This window comes from Anser anser, assembly GCF_964211835.1.
Source record: "Anser anser genome assembly, chromosome: 4".
NCBI classification, from domain to species: Eukaryota; Metazoa; Chordata; class Aves; order Anseriformes; family Anatidae; genus Anser; species Anser anser.
In genome coordinates this window covers 31,069,017-31,084,499 of record NC_139724.1, presented here as the reverse complement: position 1 = coordinate 31,084,499, position 15,483 = coordinate 31,069,017, and the positions used below count along the sequence as shown (strand labels likewise).

The window sequence follows — 15,483 nt, the reverse complement described above, 5'->3', positions numbered from 1 at the left end:
TTGTTGGTTTTGTTTGGTTTGCTTTGCTCTGCTTTTGTTTTTCAAATTTCATACTGTTTTGGAGGTCCTCTTACAAAAACATGATCTTCAAATAATTCACAGCTTTCCATCACTTATTCCACAGCAAGACATGTCTGCTAGTGCAAATTCCTGAGTGCAAATTCCTGAGCATTTTGCTGGTTGCAGTCTCTCTTCCTGTTTGAACCTTAGGCAACTAACGTCCTTCGCAGCAGTATTCAGCTGCATCCATCTCAGTCAAGTGCACTTGTGCTAGCTGTAGCATCAGAAGCTCAATATTCAATCTATAGAAGGTCCTGCAACACGGAGCTCCTAGTTGATTCAGCAGAGAACAAGCACAACTAACTACAGTTGCAGAGGGACCACAAATGGGCAAAGTGGCTTCCTGCAGCCTTGGCATATATTAATTTATATAGATCCTGTGCTGTTCCTTTTCATTTTTTGAAATAATCAAACTAATATTGCTCCCATACTGCAAGCAATTTTTATTTTCTATTCTCTTCTGTTGTGCCATTACCTAGAAAATTACTTTTAAAAAATTCCCTTTTCCTCTTCTATTAACTGGATGTATGAACTGCCTAAAAACAGAAGTTTCTATCCTCATTCACTTAAATTAAAGGCATATTTTTAAATCTAATGTATTTTTAGCCATAACTGTCTTTTGACTGCATTACAGTTAAATGAAGATTTAGATTACACCCCCAAATTTTTCTCTATATTTAGTCCTAATGCATGTATTACTGTGATGCCCAAGGAATGGTTAATTTAATAATGAACCTTTGCCTTGTAGGCTACACTGCCACACTTTTACTGGAGTGTATGAGGGCATGATTAACATAAATTAAAATAAAATTTTGTTGCCCTAGTTTTTTTTGTTTGTTTGTTTGTTCATTTGTTTTTTTCCCCAGTGTTGAATAGCTATAATTAACTGAAATTCTTCCTTTTTTCTCTGCTCAAAAGTCATCGGAGAATTATATCATTTTGTCACCAAAAAAAAAAAATAAAAAAATAATCAAGAAGAGCAGGGAGCAGGGTTTTGGTTTTTTCTTCCATGCAGAGGGGAGTCTCCTAAAGAATTCAGGTTCCTCTGCAATGAAACCTCCAACCCACTACACGTTTTAAATTCAGACTGGCCAGAACAGTCAAGAATGCACAGTGGGAGGACAATTCCTGGCAGCATAACAGCATCTTAAAGAGAGTGTGGATATCTTGGGATACAAGAAGAGAGAAGGAAAAAAAAAATTTGCACACAATCTGAGCCTGGCTGTGTCTGACCTCTGTTCCCTGTCCTAAGCCGACTAGCATTGCTTTTGAGATAAAAGGATGAGAATATTGGCAGGTCACATGCTCGAAGCCTGGTGTTGTCCTGCAGACAGCATCTGGGGGAGGGAACCTGCCTGACATTTTTATCTCCTTCTCTGAATCCCCCGCCAGCCCTTCTGGGAGTCAGCCTGTGGCCTGGCGCTGCCAGAAGCAGGAACAAGCTGCTCTGCTCCTCACAGTGGAAAATGTGAACTGCTCAGCTCATTAGAGGAGAAACAGCAAAATCTTGCTGTTTTCACCCATTTTGATGAATTATTTTGTATGTAAACACATGGATTTTAAAAACAAGCCTTCTAACTTGTACCTAAGCTCTGCACTGTGAATTTCATGCAATGCTTGTTACATGTGATGGGCTTCCTGACATTCACTTCATGCAGTTGAGAAGAAAAGTCCTGCTGGCCCTTTGAAAGAAGCTGCACGGACTGACAGATTTGGCAAGGATAAAGGGCCAAGAAGCTCTGCAAATGTCATAGGGACAGAGACATATATTCTTTCAAAATCCATTTCTAGATAAATATGATCTAGCAGATGCACGAGGCAGACTGTAACGTACAGCTCTGCTCGGGGAAGTGAATGTGTGTGCCAGTGCACTAAAACCGGTCCTGCTGTGCGCTGTGAATCATGTCAGCTCGTGGCGGTGAAAAGTTTTATACTGTACAGCCTTGGCAAAACCAACACAATTAAGTCTGAATGAGCTGCGGTACCATTCCCTCTCCTATATCAATAGAGGTATTTAATCTATTTAATCATGTCAGTGCCAAATACACTGAGGTAATTGAATCATGAACCTAACAAAAGGGCATCATTTCACTTGCAGCATTTTTATGACAAGTGATAATGTGCAACATGGAAAGGCGCCAAGAGCTTCTAATAGCCAGGACTGAGTTTGCTGAGCTGCATTTACAGGGAGAAAATCTGCAGTTGTAAACATTATTATTTTATGTGACAAAAGAAATGCATGCTTATTTGGCCACACTTGGAGGATTTCATTGTGTTGACCACGTGAGGAGGAAGTCCTTGCAGAAGGGATAAGAGCCTCCTGATGCGGAGAACTCAGAAGCTGAATACAGCAGCTTTCAGTGTATCCCAACCAGGTCTGAACTCAGTCTCCCTGAGATCCTGAAGACAAGCCTCTGTTCCCCACCGGCGTGGTTGCTGGAATTTATCTGTGCCAGAGAGCACTGCCCTGCTGCACAGCAGCTCAGGACGCTGTCTCCTCTGCTCCTGACTGAAGGTGACATGTTGAGGAACGGGGAGGGGAGACGCCCCAGAGCCGTAACCCTCGCTAGAGTCCAGAAACCTTGTGTGCTGGCAGACTGCTGACTTCCTCAGCAATGCAGGCAGTGTGCCAGCCAGAAATTGCTCTGCCTTTGAGCCAAGTTCTGCTTCTGTGTAAGTGCTCACGGGAGCTGAAGCCATGATGCTGGAGAAGAAATGCAGAACTTGCTTTTAAACCTGAAATCCCACAGCTGAGCAGCTGATACCATTATGTAGTGGGAACAGAACCCCCAGGACTGCTATGCCTAAGTTTTTGCCAGAGCATATAATGGCATATACAAAAAACTCACATTGTGATTTTGCTTATTCTAGCCAGAATTTGTTGCCAGTGCAATGAAGTAGATCATTCTGTAACTGGTGTGAAGCTTGTCAAAGCTCAAAACGAGATGCAGAATTAATCATCTGGCCATTTCAAGGTCCAGCAGAGGCATATCTGTACTCCTGAGAGCCTTTTAAAGTGTCAGATTTGACACCAGGAAAATGAAATACATGAAGTGTTGGTAATTCTCTCCAACTTATCCCAAGTCCTTCACTGCCATTTTAAGGTTTAAAAAAATGGCTGGAATCAGTACTTCATATTTGTAACATATCGGGTATATTTGATGTGCTAGGGTGCAAGGTATAAGTCTACTAAAAATATGTGATATGTTCAGCAGTAGTCAAATGGTTAATTAGTGTATGCAACTACCAAATTGTTTCTCTGGTGTGTCAGTGTGTTCTCTTGAATTTGCTATTAAGATCTTTTTCAGGGTCCAATGGCAATGACATTGTACATTAATGCACAAAGACTCAGCATTTTTTTTAACATCTGGTAGGAAAAATTAATCCTTAAACCTTGGTTGCAGCTGCCCTTTTCTATCACTGGAAATAAAGAATTAGCTACTTCCTAGAATATTTACCATGTCTACCTTAAGCAACTATGGAATTCATATCACTAAAGAGGAATGTTTCAGCTCAGCTAATATCATGACATGATCTCTTACTAAACATACAGCACTGGCAGGCTTTTTCTATGTCACGTGTTATACTTCACTTTACAATACATACTTATTATGATCACTACATTTTTATTGCATGCCTTTGCTGTTATGCTAATGCTGTTGGGTGGATGCCAGAATCCCATCTTGATTACTTGTATATTCTTTGTCAAGGGCATCTGATGCTTTAGCCAGGAATTATTTTTAAGAATGTATGATCAATTTATATAAATGCTTATGCTATATATGGTGTAAGGTAAAGAGCAGTACAAAGAAAGATAAACAAGAAGAAATTATGCTAATAGTGGAATAGCTACTATGCTACAATACCTGTCTGTTCCAGTTGACACTTTGACAATTAAGAAGGAATGATTTTCACCATAGGCAATAGTAAGTTTGTCCTTGATAGATGTAGTTTCCAGAGGCTAGGGATAAGGTTAACACAACTCTACATGTAACATCCAGAAGTACAAGAGTAACCTTCAAGAAAGCCCTAAGCCTTTTTTTTTCTCTCTTTTTTTTTTTTTTTAACTTGACTGAAAATGAGGTTGTACCCCAAAGGATATAGAATATGCTACAGGACACAGAATTAAAGAGAAAACGTGCTGATAAGCGTACACCCACATTTTTAATGTCAAATTCTTGGGCATGAAACTCAGCCATCTGGGAGGAGGAGAATGAAATATATGAATGCTTGCAAGAAATTGTTCTTAAGTTCTCCGAAGAAGCTTTAATGAGTTAGCCTATTTATTATGCTTCTGGACTTGCAATACCTTGGCTAGCAGAGCTTTTAACTCACTTTTTCTTTACTAAAATGTATATATGTATGTTTTTATATGCTGATTGAGGAAGGAGAGGGTAAATGGAAAACAAAAATGCAAATGTAAAAACATAGAAGATTGCAAGAAGATACTTTAATGACATTGCCACAGTTTTCTGTAGGCATGTATATTACAGCTTACTATTTGGATCAGAAATCTTTCAAACACCAGTATAACTGTCACCTTTTGAAAGCTGATTATGGTTATATTGCATGATTTTTGGAGGAAATAAAATGCTTTGTAGAACTCACAGAAAAGTTGTGATTATTTTTTAGATTAATTCTGTAGATCATTAATCATTTTGGAACCTATTACTATGAATTTTCATATAACATAACTATAAATATAAGCTACATACTAGACCCAAAGAGCTCTAGTAGATAAAGTGGTATTGCTGTCATTAAAAAGATAGAGGCTGGTGTATGTGAAGTCAGGAACTGATTTAAAAAATGTAGTATCCAGACATGTTGATGGTCTATGCAAGTAACTAAAAGAAAAGCTACAAATGAAAGTCACACACCCACACAGAAATTTTGGATTCCAGGTCTGCCAAGGAGATTAAATTCCACAAGACAGTAGCTGTCTGCTAAAAACACAGCTTCTAGTCTTGGAAAATCTTAAAGATCAAAGCAGTTCAGATGAAGTTAATCTACCTGTCTAGCACACTGGGCACAAGGCTTCTGTAAGCAACAGGTTATTTTGGTTCACTGTAAGTTTCCAAAAAGTTATTGTGGGTAAATCCAGCATCATGGTAAGACACTCAGAAATCTGAAGGTCCTTACGGATTTCATATCAAAGATGAATGGCCAGGCTTACAGCTGAGGTAAATATTGCTTTAATAAAATGAGCCATGTTGCTCCTTCACAGGAGGCTGTGTCCAACTTCCTCAGTTCAAAATCTCCCATTCAAAATACTACTTTTCTTGGCATAAACACAAAAATGCACAGAACAAGAAAGAAAAAATACTGAATATTTTTCAATACCCCTGAAATTACATTATCAACATTCATCCATAAATATTTATGTAGGACTCCAGCAGTCCAAAAAGAACAGTCCATTTCTAAGAGATTCAAGACAGGACCCTGGCTCAAAACTAGAAACTAGTTACAACATTTTTTTGAATGCTCATATTCCCTTATGCAGAGGCTGCCTTCTAAGAAATAAGTAGTCTCAGACTGACAACCAAAGTCACTTCTGCCTAGTTAGGGATATGCACTCACTGTTATTCTCAAGGGACTTATGGAACTGTTTTTTGATCCTGGAAACTCTGCTGCGCTCCATCCAAAGACCATCTACTCAGACAAACATACAAGTAGTCCTAGGAGTTGTTCATAGATCTCATTTTCTGACACGGGCCTTTAATTGCCAACAAGGTCATGCAGCTTTCCTTGGTTTCCTAACTATTCTTGGTTAATTTGTTACCTTCAGGATGGTGTCTCTTATTAACTAAACCATTAATCTAACTGTCCTTTTCTGATAATGTAGTACCTTTACACCCAAATGCCTTATCAGCTAAATTAATTTGTTGCATTAAAGCAACCACATAAATCTTACACTGTCATCTGTAAAGAGAGATTAGATGGGGAAATGCAGCCATGAAGATCTATGTATAAACTAATTTTTGATAACTTAACACATCACTTCAAGAAAATTTAGAGGCTATGCCTGCATCAGTGCAGTGGGTCTTCAGAGCAAAGTAGCTGATGATGACAACCTGACATTCACACTGTAACTACAACATTTGACTGAATGCACATTAGTGGTCAGAGTTCATCTTTTCAGTTTTGTTTCATCAGGAAGGAGTCTGTTTTATACACTCTAAAACCACTCCACAGTATGAACTAAAAAGCAGTAAACAGGAACATTCAGGAGATTCCCTTCAAAGTGCACTCTTGGTCTGATCTACACTTGTGTATATGCACCCTGACTCGCAGTCACCTCACAGGGTCCTCTGAAATGTTAACATTATGAAATCTCCATTTCAGAGCTACAGGAAGAACAAAAGCTCTTTTCAGTCTTATAGATGGGGAGGAAATCACCATCAGTGTTTTGGAGCAATGGTTAAAGGTGATTATATTGGCAGTGTAGGCAGAATCTGCACAGGGTGCAAAGGCAAGTGATCACAAAAGTGAAGTAGATCTGTGTGGACTCATAAGCTAGCTGGCAAGAGATGACAAGGAGTGAACTTTATTTTCAGAAATTAGGTATGCTGAAAGTCACATTGACATTTGCTAACTGGAACGCTAACACACAAGCTACCTGCAAGCTAATCACCATATGGGATAATAGATCACTGTGAGGCTGAGTTGTAATATTTTTAATGACCGCATGAAGCCAAGATTCACCCATTTGTAGATACAATGTACAGTACAAGACCTTTTGTTAGACTAAAGGGGTTATTCAGTCTCCTAGTGGACTCATGATTACTTGATAGACTGGTTTATTTGACATGAGTGGCTTTCAATTAAAAGAAACAAGCACATTGACTGGCATTAATTGTGCTCACATTCTTTAGTTAGTAATCCTCACATCCCACAGCAGCATTTCTAATTATTTAACTTGACCTTGCTATCAAGCTAACAATCCTACAGCTACTCAGGCCATCATCATTTTTAGCCACCACTGCAGCTTTACCCGCCTTTTACTTAATGGGAATTTTCCCATAGAATTATCATAGAATCAGTTGCAATATGTATTAAATGCTGGCTTCAGCAGTTCAGAGAGCTCATCATCAATCTGTTTTAATATTTTTAAACAGTATCTTTCCCAAAGATAAGCAGAGCTGGTAATATACAGAATAGACTGTTAAGTAATGTCTGAAACATGGACTGAGAAAGATACTTGAAAGGGATAATTAATACTATGGAATTCACACATCAGAGTTACAGGTGTAGGAAGAGAGTGAAGCTTTGAAATCTAGAGGGCTATGGTCCTTTATACTGACTTATAATTTTTAAAAAACTTTGTTTTAGAAAGAAGAACATTCCATAACAAGTGATAAAGAGTGAGAAGCCTCCTATAAACAGTGTGCTTTGTAAAGCTAAATCCCAGCCATTCTCTCAAAATGCATGTTCCTTTTTGCAGTTTTTTTTGTTGTTGTTGTTGTTTTTCCCTTCTTACACTGACAATCATCCACAGCAACTTGAAGTTTCTCTACCTCAAAGTACAGATTCTGAAAATTTGCAAGGAAAACTCAACAGGGAGGCCCAATTATTTTGTTGTTTTAAAGTCTGCATTCCTGTTTCTAATAAGCCATGCACTGTATACCTGAACACATTGTTTTCCTTTTTCAGAAGGATGCACATCCTGGAGTTGCTTTTCCATGTAACTGATTAAAGCCAAGCACTTGGCCTGGTACAGCTGGTGAACAAAATATGAAGGATGTTAAACACGTAGGTAGCTGACTTCCATTTTGTTTTGCTTCTCTGGGGTCTAAAGAGACATTGATGTCAAAGAAATATCTGTGCAGGGCCTTTACGCGGGGATGAATTTCATTTGAGCCTAAACAGACTCTAAAGGCAGTGAAATGGATGCCACTGATCTGTATCCTGGGAGTCTCTCCAGTAAAGGCAGGCTGCCTATTTAGTAGGGGCTTATTATGTGTCACACACATAGTCACCCAACCTTGAATTATATTAAATAACCTAAATACAGAGTAAGTATGGTTCATCTGAATTAGCTCAGGATGATAATAATAAAAGCTTGGATCAGATATAGATACCCTTTTTATAGGTGTGGAGCACTTGCTATAAAAATATGTAAGTACTGTCCTCAAAGAGCTGCTCATCTGGCAAATGCCACTTTTCAAAGAGAAATATTATTCTTTCTATATTGTGATCAGAACACCTGCTTTTGTCTTATCTCTTTTATTAATACAGTTTTTCATACATTTTTACTAGTCATTTTTAAAGGTCCCAGACTGAAATCAAAGTGACAATAATTATTCCTTCTTCAACAGAGCTGAGGAACACTTTCTTCATCCCTCCCTCCCTACCTCTCTCTTCCAAGGCAGGCAGGTGTCCAGCATCACAGGGCTGAGTTCCCAGAATCACTTTCATTTGGAAATTTTCTCAATACAATCTTTTAAGAGCTTCAAAATTGTGTTTTCCCTGTAAAACAAAACAAAATGTTTGTCAGTCTATGTTAAGAACTGATGTTTCCAGCCCTCACTTAAAGATGAGATTGATAAGAGTACCCTGCAATTGCCACTTCAACCAACTACGTGCAGTGCTCCTCAAACCAAGCTTGATTCCAGAGCAGTTTGTGTGAGTTCCTACTGGTGACAGGATGATAATCATACTTTTTAGAAGGCATTCGACTTCCTTAATGATGCCTATTGCATTTCCAATGAAATCACTGCATTTTTGTCTCTTACATTGAAATGTTCTGGTGCTCCACTTTCTGGTATTAATGGCTAAAGTCTGTCCATTTGTCCTTAAAATGACAAGTAAAGTCTGCACACTTATCTCATCTGTATCATTTGAACAGCACTTTGCTGCCTCCTCCTTACAGCTACAACATCGCAGGGACTCTCTTAATATGATAACAGTAAAACTTCTTCCACTAACATAGTATTTCATAAGCCATCATTTGATAACATACAAGTAGATACCAATGGAGTGATGGGACATGCTTGGTGTTAGACATGCATGAGCATATCTTCTGTAAATATTAATAGATGAGGCAAACTGCCTGAACAGCACAATTAACATTTTCCCATAAGAACAGTTTAAATATTGCTTAAGAAGGCTTGATATTACAGCCTCTTTAAACCACTTGAGCTTTAACAACTTTCCTACTCAAGATTGTTTTGGCGAGCACGTCAGAGATAGTCCAAGAAGAGGATGTAGATTTCATGTTATAATTTTTATACTGAACTCTCAAATTTTCATTTAGAAAATTGTGCCTTTTAATTTTTCCCAAAGTTTAAAAAAAAAATGAATAACCTCCAAAGTGATGTGATCTTTGGACAAAACCACTAACTGACCTTTAGTTCCACTGCTTACGACAAGACGTAGATCCAACAGCCATTATGTCTTCACTCCCAGGACTACTCTTAAGTTTTATGGTTTAGATACCTTAGCCCTGAATTTAGCTTTTACTTTGAAGATCTGAACAGACTAGTTTCTTATAACACAAGCAGGGATGACAGAGAGACATCTGTATTTTATATCCAACCTTCAGATATCCCACTGTGAAGAGGGGCACACTCCCTCTAACACATACTGGCCTGTCTTTTGGGCACTATATTCAGTTTTGTAAAACTGAGTTCATATTTATGCTGCAAATATGGAAAAAAAAAAAAAAAAAAAGAGCCCAAAACTATGGATTCGGAAAACCAGAGGGTTTTGCTTTGTTTGTTTGTTTGTTTGTTTGTTTGTTTCCCATGGATTCAGGAAAATCTTTTAGTGACAAGACAAAGACCTTTCCCAATTTCTAAAACTCCTCTTTCCTTTTTGCAGGTTATCTGTACTTCAGACCCAGATGTGGGGGGAACTCTTGGGGAGAAGGTCCCTTTTGAGAATCCTCTGGAGCTTGGCCACAAAGAACTATGATTGAATAAATGCCAACTGCTCTTAAACATCTGGTGTATTGTAGCTTCTGCAGAGGTTTCTACTGACCATACAGTGGACAGAAATCTTCCCCAAAGGCATCTGAGATTTCATCTGTGCAATTCCTGTCATATCATTTCTTCATACCTCACTGTGTCCTTGTACAAATAACTGTTAATCCTAACCCTAAAAGACGGGCAAAGACCAAGGAAGAGAGTGTATGGAATGGGTAAGATAGCTGTGGAGTTCTGAACAGGGATCAGCAATGGAGGATTTTGTCTAGATTTTTCACCAAAGTTCCCACAATTATTATCAGCTGTGCTGCTTTCACCAGTGAAACCACGGGCTGGAGCGGTATTGCTGAAATGAAATATTGGTATTGTTATTTGGCCAATATTATCGGACGTTGGTATTTTAACTGTTGTGTTTTCTCACTCACAACAATTGGTTAAGACCCTGCAGACATCTGATGGCAAAAAAATGTAAATCTGGAGTTTTGAAATACAATATTTATGCAGGCACATTAGGTTCTTACTTATACGATGTTAATTATTTTTTTCTGGGAACAGCTCCTAGTTTTATGAAGTGAGATGAAAAGGACAGAAACAGACATGGAAATATTTTAACTTCAGAGTTATGCTGCCCTTACAGGTGGTGAATGGGTACATATCCATCAACTAGTGTTCCTAATTCTGATTGACTTTGTTCAAACTAAAGGACAAAATTTCCAAGATTCGTTTGTAAAATAACGGTCACATAGGAATTACAAAGCAGATGGCTCTATTAATTTAATAGTTTAAATTGCTTCCTATGTCTCCTGGTTTCTGCACTGAATAAATGTATTTTCGACCAAAATTTTATAGAAGTATATCAGGTCTTTTAATGGGGTTAGCTAATCCTTGAATGTGCCAGCAGTTACATTAACAATCTTGAGGAAAACAAACCCATTTGATTCAGAATACCAATTTTTCACATTTTACGTCATTTTCAGCCAAGAGATCACTAGGACTGTCTTTAAATCGAAGCAAACTAACAGGAGGGAAGGAAGGAAGTAACAGAAGACATTTAGCAATTATCATACTTTCAGCAGTCCTATTGAATTTAGACCATAAGTCCTGTACATTGCAAAAATACTACACTGATGTCTGTTGTGCAGTTTTTCATTAAAAAAAAAAAAATCTCAAAATACTTCAGACCCAATTCTTTAAAATGGTAATTTTATTTCTGAGAATACATAGCAATACACCTCTGACATTAGCATCACAGATGGTCAGCAACTTCAACAGAAGACCTGCTGAGAAGGTGTGGACCCCACTTCAGAAAGATTTATGCAGGTTATTTAAACATTGCATAGCCCACCTACTGCAAGCTTCTCTGGCAATTTTTCAGCATTAATCAACAGTATTTGTACCAGAATGGAAAATTCAAAAGTAAAATGCATTATTAAATGCAGAATCTCAAACCAAAAATAATTCAAGGAAATTAAGATCTTCAGAAATGGGAAAAAAAAATAAAAATAAAAATAAAACCAAATTAAAAATTAAAATTAAGGGATTTTCATTTTCTTTCCCTCGAAAGGGTACAGTAAATGTCTGCTAAATTACACATATCAGTCCATAATTATAAGAAAAATATTCCACTTAAAACACAACAAACTTTCACTGTTCTAAGCATAGTTTTATAAAAACAACATATACATATATAATATGTAATATTTATAACAATGATAGTAACATATGGTAGCCTGAAGAGAAGGAATGGACTGTACTTTTATAATTTTCTACATTGTATGAAAGTGCTCAGCTTGCAATAGTACTACAGAATCTCTCACTTAAATGTTTCTTTCTAGCAATAATATATTACATACTTGTACACTGTTTTGAAAGTTTTTTAAATTTGAATGTTACTGTGGAGAGAGAAATGCCCACTCCCACACCCATGGGGCAAAGTGATGGAAAATAAACAATTGGGGGCGCAGCCTCCAGTTGCCAGCTCAAGAAGATATAGAGGCTGCTATGTGACTCCTATGACTGTGCAAGAACTTGGCTAATTTTTCTGGCAGCACCTCTCTAACTCATGTCTCTGTGTTTGATTAGATTCAAAATCAATTCTGAGACAGTTTCCTTTAGCTGGTCTAGGATTATCTGTGCCCATCACAAATTAAAATTCTTGTTTGAGCAGGGTCATCAGTTGAGTTCCAAAGAAGAAACTTATATTGAAAAATAAAATAAATCCTTTCATTTTGCCAGTTCAATTTGTAATAAGATGTCTGTTAAACAGTTACTTGAAGCCTGGATACTTACCATGTTGATTTTTTGATTAGATGAATATCTATTAATTTTAAACATAAATAAATTATTTTAAAGCTCTTATCACTAAGCATCAGGCTAGAAAATCTGTATAATGATTTTTATTTTTTTTTTTGAGATTAGGCTTGAGGTAGTTGTTTTTAGTGGCTGAAATATGAATTCTACCACATGGGGAAACAGCACCAACTATCATGATGAGCACAGCAATGTCAGCCTGCATATGCTATTCACTTCATAGTTTCTTAACATTTCAGGACAGAAGAAACATTAATTCATCTTATTTGACATGTAGATCATAGGTCATTGTACTTCGCTTAAATAGAATTCAATAATTTTATTTAAACTATCATTTTTCAATCCTCCAAACATTTTGAATGACAGGTGGAGTGTAAAAGAACACAGTGCTTCATAAGCATAGCCTGACTCAGAAGTACATCAGGCCAGCTCAGGGAACAGCTTACTCACCACTGACAACCCATTTTTGCTGTTGATAAAGCCCTAGACCTTGAGAGAAATGTGAAAAACTTTTGGGCAATTGCACGTCATCCTGTGTGATCCAGGCCAGCAACCTTCTGCAGCACAAGACTTCCACAGCAACGCAGGCACCAGCAATTTGCGGAAGCATCTTTTGTAAAAGCTTCTAAAGCTTCAGTGGTATAATTACAGTTAAAGAAAGAAAGAAAGAAAAAAAAAAGGGGGGGGGAGGGAGAGAGTTCCTAGTGGCAATGAAAATTGACAATCAAAAATATGGCATAAGATACAAAATGAATGAATACTACATAGAATCATAGAATCACAGAATGGTTTGGGTTGGAAGGGACCTTAAAGATTACATGAAATTCCAACCCCCTACCATGGGCAGGGACACCTCCCACCAGACCAGGTTGCCCAAAGCCCCATCCAGCCTGGCCTTGAACACCTCCAGGGATGGGGCATCCACAGCTTCTCTGGGCAACCTGTGTCAGTGCCTCACCACCCTCACAGTAAAGAATTTCTTCCTAATATCTGATTTAAATCTACCCTCTTTTAGTTTTAAGTCATTACTCCTTATCCTATCCTACACTCCCTGACCAAGAGTCCCTCCCCAGCTTTCCTGTAGTCCCCCTTTAGGTACTGGAAGGCCGCTATAAGGTCTCCGTGGAGCCTTCTCTTCTCCAGGCTGAACAATCCAATTCTCTCATCCTGTCTTCATGGCAGAGGTGCTCCAGCCCTCTGATCATCCTCATGGTCCTCCCCTGGACTCACTCCAACAGGTCTGCATCCTTCTTATGTCAGGTGCCCCAGAGCTGAACACAATGTTCTAAGTGAGGTCTCACAAGCACAGAAGAGGGGGAGAATCACCTCCCTCGACCTGCTGGTCATGCTTCTTTAGATGCAGCCCAGGATATGGTTGGCTTTCTGGGATGTGGACAGTGCTGGTTGACAATGAGTTTGATGTGTCCTTGATATATTTTACTGCCAAGTATATTTTGCTCTCTTTGCTCAACAGAAGAAGACAAGAAGAAATAAACTCCATATTTCCATGCAGAACATACATTTGTGATATTTCTCTCATTATCAATCCAATTTCACACTTACAACCAGGTCTCATGCTGCAGAGAAACAAAAACTGGTGTTTTCCTGGCAGCTAGTTACAATTTCCTTCTTGCTGCAGATTGGAGAAGTTTGAGGGTTACCATTATGCCACAACCAATGTGGGAGAAGATTCCTGGTTCCCAGAGTTTATAGCTCCTTAAAGGAGAGGAAGAAAGAGAAGCAAAAATTAGGATCAGCAAGGAAGGCTCCTCATAGCTGTCACTGTACGCTGAAGGAAAAAAAAAAAAAAAAAGAAAGAAAAAAGGCCTTGATGTCATTGCTCTGCTGGCTTACTGAGTACTCTAAATTCTAAATTTATTCTTTCCTGTTTGCATTGTCATACTACAGTTTTGCTCCACTCCCAAAGTACTTGTCTCTATTTTTCTCTGAGTGTCTCTGTATTGCATATATATACATTTAGTTGAAAATACAGCAGCACTTTCAGCTCTCTTTTCTTTCTGTCAGAAAGAATTTATAGCTATTTACAACTTTCAATTCCTTATAATGCAGTTTTCTTTTTAAAAAGGCGCCGATATTCATGGAAGAGCACCCCATTAACACTAATTGTTTTTAAATGACTAGTCTGTTTTAAAGCTCATGCAATTATTAAAACGTCAGTTCATTCTCTTGGATTATAGAGGGAAGACATTTTAACCACGCATACAAAATTCAGTACAATAAGCCACTGCTCTTTGATTCAATAATTTACGAAACATGCAAAGAAGTGTTGCCAGGCTGACCAAAATTTTGGATCTGCATTTTGTGTTATACTATAAAATCTGCAGTCTATCCAACTTCGCATTAGGATAGTTTGCTATCATTCCCTATACCCATGTACAGAGCTTTTATAGAACGAAAATTTACTTGTTTACTTAGAAATATTACTGCCAAATTTAACTTCCTCTGTCAGAGTGAGTTCCTAGGTTTATGGATTATTTCCTTTTTTTTTTTCTTTTTTTTTTTTTTTCTTCTGGAAGAAGGTGCTTGCTTTTTAAAACATTTTGCCTCAGATAAGCAATTTCTTTGTCCACAGTTAGCTTAAAACATGGGCCTTACCACTGCAATGATTTTAATGTTGCCATTACAGGGCATTTCAATAAGGGGTATAAGAACAAATTTTTGTTCAAGTTTCAACAGTGCTGAAAAATGTATCGGCCTTTCCTTGTTAATCAGAATGAAACATATACGTGCTAGGAAATGTTGCAAGTCTTTGCAAAATCTTTCCAGACTCATAGATTTTCATAAGTCATATTATCATCAGAGGAATGTTTAAGCAACTCTGGCAATATAGTGCTTGTTTACTTGCATAAGAAAATAGCTAAATAAAATCTAAATAAAATGGGATCTTTTCTAAAAATGCAGTTTAGCTGCCTTAATAGCTGTCAAACAAAAACATGAGCCATTTTCTATTGCTTTTTGTAGCCCGTTTTGCCTGGAGCTGTACTATTGGTGATGCATGCACAAGATAGATTGTGTGCCTCATTAGGAGCAACTTTACATCTCAGATTCAGACACTGATCTTGCCATATCAACCGCAGTTCCTTTCTTCTAAGAATGAGCTGCCTATGCTATTTCTCAAATAGTTCTTAACAGTGTTCGCTTGGTTGAGCAAATATCAAACAATATAATC

The 15,483-nt window shown here is 37.8% G+C and overlaps 1 long non-coding RNA gene across 1 annotated transcript in view; it reads left to right on the top strand.

The window, feature by feature from the left end:
* The window catches only part of LOC310899002, a 44,883-nt gene extending 32,012 nt beyond the window's left edge, over positions 1-12,871 (top strand). Inside the window, exons 3-4 of the long non-coding RNA XR_014583908.1 lie at positions 7,711-7,809; positions 9,880-12,871. This is a non-coding gene — a long non-coding RNA (uncharacterized lncRNA). The remainder of the gene's footprint in view (positions 1-7,710; positions 7,810-9,879) is intronic.
* Positions 12,872-15,483: the final 2,612 nt, after the last annotated feature.